Source organism: Pyrus communis, chromosome 3 (genome assembly GCF_041283825.1).
Source record: "Pyrus communis isolate YQ-2024b chromosome 3, ASM4128382v1, whole genome shotgun sequence".
In the NCBI taxonomy this organism is placed as follows: Eukaryota; Viridiplantae; Streptophyta; class Magnoliopsida; order Rosales; family Rosaceae; genus Pyrus; species Pyrus communis.
Window position 1 is genome coordinate 2,805,001 of NC_142567.1, and position 5,893 is coordinate 2,810,893.

General features: G+C 38.7%; 2 pseudogenes; one reads left to right on the forward strand and one right to left on the reverse strand.

Annotated features, from left to right (window-relative positions):
• LOC137714622 (uncharacterized) overlaps nucleotides 1–331 on the forward strand; it is a 551-nt pseudogene extending 220 nt beyond the window's left edge.
• Nucleotides 332–1,556: 1,225 nt separating this feature from the next.
• On the reverse strand, nucleotides 1,557–2,360 carry LOC148697742 (putative FBD-associated F-box protein At3g50710; annotated as a pseudogene).
• Between the last annotated feature and the right edge of the window lie 3,533 nt (nucleotides 2,361–5,893).

Consider the following 5,893-nt stretch of genomic DNA (forward strand, 5'->3'; position numbering starts at 1 on the left):
AAATGAAGTTCAAGGGGTGTGATCCGAATCCAGGGTCGTATCAGGAAGTTTTATATTGTTTTCTTGATGCACAGAGGTACGTTGAGGCCAAAGGGTTTATGAGGTGGATGATCTCTAAGGGTGTTGGTCCGAGTTTTGCATCATACAAGGCGTTGATTCATGGGTTATGCAAAGAAAATCTGGTGCAGGATGTGGATTGGGGTTTGAAGCAGATGATATACGACAAGGTTTTCTTCCGAAGATGGGGATGTGGAGGCAGATTCTCAAAAGCATGTTTGCAGAGAAGAGCAGCCATTGCTGTATATCATGTGAGGAAATTGTAGATAGTTGAATCATGCAATGGATGATTGTGTGGTGATGTTTCTCACAGATTTGTCCGTCCAAACAATTTTGAGGTCATGTAAATTGAAAAGCACTCTACCTATATTCCTGCCTGCTTGAGACTCGAAATTATGAAATGGAAGAAGCTGAAATGGACTGTTGGCACTCCGGCATCTCGCTGAAGTTGTGCAGAAAGGAAATACCCAACAAAATGTTTGCTTGATGAAATTATGGAAGTCGAACTTGTTTAATCAACTTATGTAATTTGAATGCCTAAACCCTATACAAATATGTCACCTTTCTCTCTTCCACTGTCTCTCTGCTTCTCTTTCTCTATGTTTTTTGTGGTTTAGACCCCTGAATGTGCTACAATGTGCTGCTAACAGAAAAGCTTCTCGAGACACAGCCACCGCAGCATCCCACAGTGTGGCTGCAATGTCGGTAATTCTTTATGGGACCACTTGATCAACCTGTTCACGAAGGGATCCTTATGGTGAAAAGGGGCTAGAAATTTTCGTCATCCCCGGACTTTTGAAGCATTAATTGCAATCAAGAACTTATAACTACACAAAACGAACTATATAAAAATTGGTTTCGACCATGAATATCGATGTAATGCACTAGTGTGTGTTCAAAAAATATGTCATACAATTTTCGTTCTTTACAGAAAACAAAAACAAACCAATGTTAACAGATTGACAGGACGAGCATATGTAGGTCTGCAGAGTCTGTCAAACAAACAAGCCCCCTCTACCCGGGCACCACCAAAAGAGAATCCGGTGACAAAAAAAAAAGTTCTATAAGACGCCCCCAATGCTACCTGCTATTGTGTCATGTTCTCCTTTCACCTTGATTTCCAACAAAGCATTGGCAACAGAATCAACTCACATAGTGTACCTACGAATACAAAAGAGAACCCCTCACGGCTGTGACACAACCTTGTCGACTGACAGAGTTAGCAAGTCTGCCATGAGAGAGCTAAATAAGGATTAGAATGTGGCAAGAATCCTAAAGAACCCTACTTCCGGAGCCACGAGGTATTGTTACTATCAGAAAGATTTCAACCCAGCCTTCATTATTGGACCTTCAGCATCCACTGCAGTGTCACTTGCAACCATAACTGCAAAGATATCAACTATTTGGGCAGAGGATCATCATCAGAAGAGTTGAGATTTTCTAAAAATTCTCTTCCGTTCACTACCAAAAAATCACTTTGAGAACAATATTAGCTTTTACTAGGGATTTTGAATGCTCCAGAGAATAATTTGATGAAAGATCTTGCTTGAAATCAATGTTTTCAAGCTTGGGCCATTGATAAGAAGATTGTAATCATGATACTGAGGATCAACGGACAGATTTATACTTAATGTCTTCAGTGTAGGCACAGAAATATGGATATCTGAAACTACGTCGCATCTTAGAATTCCATCTATATTCAAGTTTTCCAGGATAGGACAGCAAGTAATAAGCTTTTCAATTGAGTCCGTATCAGGATAATGAACTGTGACATTGAGGAACTTGAGGCTTGGGAAACACCCCGATGTAGGAGGAGCATAGGCAATGCAGTTTGAGCTCAACTTCAAAACCGTTAGTGTGCTGCACGTGAAAAGGCTATGAGGCAACTCAAATTCCCCGTATTGACTATAATGAGACTGACAAAGCTCAAAATCAAGTTCAACGACATTACGCCTTATGGCAGTGCAAAGCCAACCATCAACATGAGACAAATCATCAGTATAGGTAACTGAAAGACGAAACTTTTTTATGTCTGATGAGTCGCGGAAGTAAAGTACACGATCAACAAATCTGGTAAAAAGGTTAGAGCCATATGGACCTGCCTGAAAGGAAGGAAAATCTTTTCTGTCGTTGAAGTAGAGATTGGGAACAGAAGTCCATAAGTTCTTCCACCTTCTAGACAAAATGGTGGTCCTCACAGCATATTTTGTAGGAAGGAACTAAAGTTTGTGACATAGAAGTGCATCCGGTAGCGCATTGATCCTATCCTTAACTTTTGCTCGACGCTTCAACACCAAGCTCATTTTTACCCGAAATATTTCAACAAAACGTGGTTAAATTGCAACAATAACACAAAATTAATCATTTTTGTTTTTACTTACAAGCGTAACCAGAGGAAAAGAGCAATACATATGTACACACACACACACACACACACACACACACACATTACGCTCTGTTTGATCGCTTAGAAAATAAGGTAAGAAAAATGTATGAAATTTAACTAGCTTGACACACAAGAAACCCTAATTCGTATTAAAAAGATAAAACACTCTCTTAATTCGTATTAAAAAGGCCACGTCATAAATACTATGTAATTTTAACTAGCTTGACACACAAGAAACTTTAGCCCATTGTTACCTATATAAATACATGCCGCTAGCTAGTGATCACCCTATTCAGTATCATTACTTGCTCATCGCCTCCGTTTTTCTCTTACTTCTCAAATCCTTGCTGTTAGAAAGTTATTATGGCTGGTTACTACCAAGTTCCAGTAGGGTACAGGTTCATGCCTCGAGACGACGAACTACTTCTTGACTACCTTCGTCCCAGACTTGACGGACAGGACTATCCCAAAGGCATTGTTCATGACTGTGATCTCTACGGTCTTGAAGAACCATCGGACATATGGAGACGTCTTAACCGTGCATCACATGAGGGTCATGAATGTACAGATGATAAAGATATCTACGTCTTCACCACACTCAACTTGAAGGCTCCCAATGGCTCGCGTTTTTGCCGAACAGTTGGCACCACCGGCGGCACTTGGAAAGGCGAAGACGCCGGCAAGAAAATCTACGCTTCTGGGATTAAACATGCTATTGGCTTCAGAAAAAGATTTACGTACAGGAACAAAGGATCCCCACAGAATGACCATTGGATTATGCATGAGTTGCATCTTGATCCATCTTTACTACGAAACAAACGTCATCAAGTAAGTACACTTTTCTTTCTTTTAAATTGTTTTTAAGTTTTCTGTCTAATTATTCGGAAAATCACTATATAAAATTAGCCTCTAGAAAAGAAGTTAAGAAGAACGGATCAAAAGCTTATAAAATATATTCACGCTTATACATATATTAATATTGGCAGGCAAGGAAGTATATTGGCATGGGAACAATCTTATAAGGACTTAATTATTTGCGATTTCCTTTTTCTTTTTCTTAATTTTCTAGTTGACATTGAAACTTTGCTCACTAATTAAAAATATTGCTCTCTTTTCTACAGTCGGTAGAGAAAGCAACACATTATATATATATATATATATATATATGTATGTATGTATGTATGTATGTATGTATGTATGTATATGCATGTAGACCTTTTTATTTATTTTAGTAAGGATTGGAATTTATATTAACAAAAGCAAACGTGATTCTCAAATGCAGGAGAAGAATATTGTTCTTTGTATTCTTAGAAGAAAGGATGACATATCAAAGAAAAGGAAGATGGAGGAACGAGATAACTATGAAGAAAACGCAGCTAATCACTTTCAACCTCAGGCGCTTAATGCTATAAATGTTGGAGATTACAATAATGCCCCTATCTATATGAAGCAAATCGCATTTGATCACTCTCAACCTCTAGCACTTACTGCTACAACAATTGGAGATTACAGTAATGACCCCAGGTATCCAGAAGAGAACGCAGCTAATCACTTTCAACCTCAGGAGTTTGATGCTGCAACTGCCGGAGATTACAGTAATAGACATTGGTATACAGAACAGAGCGCAGCTGATCACTTTGAACCTCATGATGAGGCTCATAATGCTACAAATGAAGATTTAACTATTGCCCTTAGGCGTATGGAGGAGATTCTTATGAGCGGTTTTCGAGGATGACAAGTTATATGAGTCAGTATGTCCTGAGAGACTCCAAATTATAGAAGAAGAAGAAGAAATTGCAGCAGCTATTGGTATTGCTTACACAAAAACAGGATTAATGAAAATGCTTGTTAGTGTTCACTGGTATTGCCAACCAGAGTAAATCAATGGCTAACCACGAATTGTAAAGTGATCATGTTTTCTCCTTTATAACTGTCATACTGTTGATATTTTCGGCTTATATATTTACCTTCTTCCTTGAATTGTATCACGCACCTTGACACCTTGAAATTGGGTTGCTTTGTGTAAGATTATTTCTTAAATATCAATATACATAGGGAAGTCTTTTTTAAGAAACCGATGAATTCACGAATGCTCGCTCGTGTAAATCAAATGAGCACAATGCCTCGTTTTATTTACTTGTGTTGTAAGGAAGCTTTCTTTGCATTTGTGGTTTTAAGGGGATTGAGCCTTGTTTGCCAATCGCATGCTTGGCTATCATACTAACAAGTTACTTCAGGACGAATTATCAGGAGAGGATAATTAATTTAATGTGTTGATCACACATTATGACCTTACCTTAAATCAGCCAGGGAGCTTATAACAATAAGCTTGGTTGAATTTGTTTCAAACAGAAGATATATAACAAGCAGTATGTACTTTTTTATTTCTGGAAATTTTATTGGTTGTAGAATAAAACCTTTGCTTTTAGTGTTGAATTGGATTTCCTGAAATAGTTGGCATGCAACTGTACTCTCATCTTCTAGGCTGAAGTAGCTAGGTTAAACCTCTTCCCAATTTACATGCTTGGAAAGAACTTTAATCAATGAACCTCCGCCTTCTAACCTACATACATGTTAAACCGCCGCAAGTCCGCCTTCTTTAAACAAATGGGTAAGAGGTCAAGTGCTTCAGATGAGGCAACACAAATCCCTGAATCGGAGCCTACCCTACCCTCGGGTGGAAGCAATGGAAGTTCTCTGGTAGGAGAGAATAAGCGCTTGCACATGATTTCAATTCAATTTTTCTAGAAAAGATCGGTCAATCTATATTCCTTTCCCTTTGAGATTTTTTTAGTAGTGATATATTATGGTTTTAGATAAATGAACGTTGCTAACTTGCCATATATAAGCGCTAACTAGTTAGTAACTTAATGTAGCTTTAACTACTCAGCTAATCGCTTTCAACTTCAGGCGCTGAATTCATGCTATAACTAGGAAGATTACAATACATGGAGAAAAACACATCTGATAACTTCCAACCTCATTGAGTCATCATGGACTGTTGGCACTCCGGCGTCCTGCTGAAGTTGTGCAAAATGGAAATACCTAACAACCTGATGGCGACCGGAATGAAGATATGTTGGCTTGATGAAATTATGGAATTCGAACTTGTTTAATCAACTTGTGTAATTTGAATGCTTAAACCCTGTACAAATATGTCCCCTTTCTCTTATCCACTCTCACTCTCTCCTTCTCTTTCTCTATGTTTTTGTGGTTTAGACCCCTGAACTTGCTACAATGTGCCGCTAACCGAAAAGCTTCTCGAGATACAGCTACCGCGGCATCCCAAAGTGTGGCTGCATCCCGACTGTTGGTAATTCTTTATGGGACTGCATGATCGACCTGTTCACGAAGGGTTCCTTATGGTGAAAAGGGGACAGAAATTTTCGTCCTCCCCGGACTTTTGAAGCATTAATTGCAATCAAGAACTTCTAACTACAAAAAACGAAC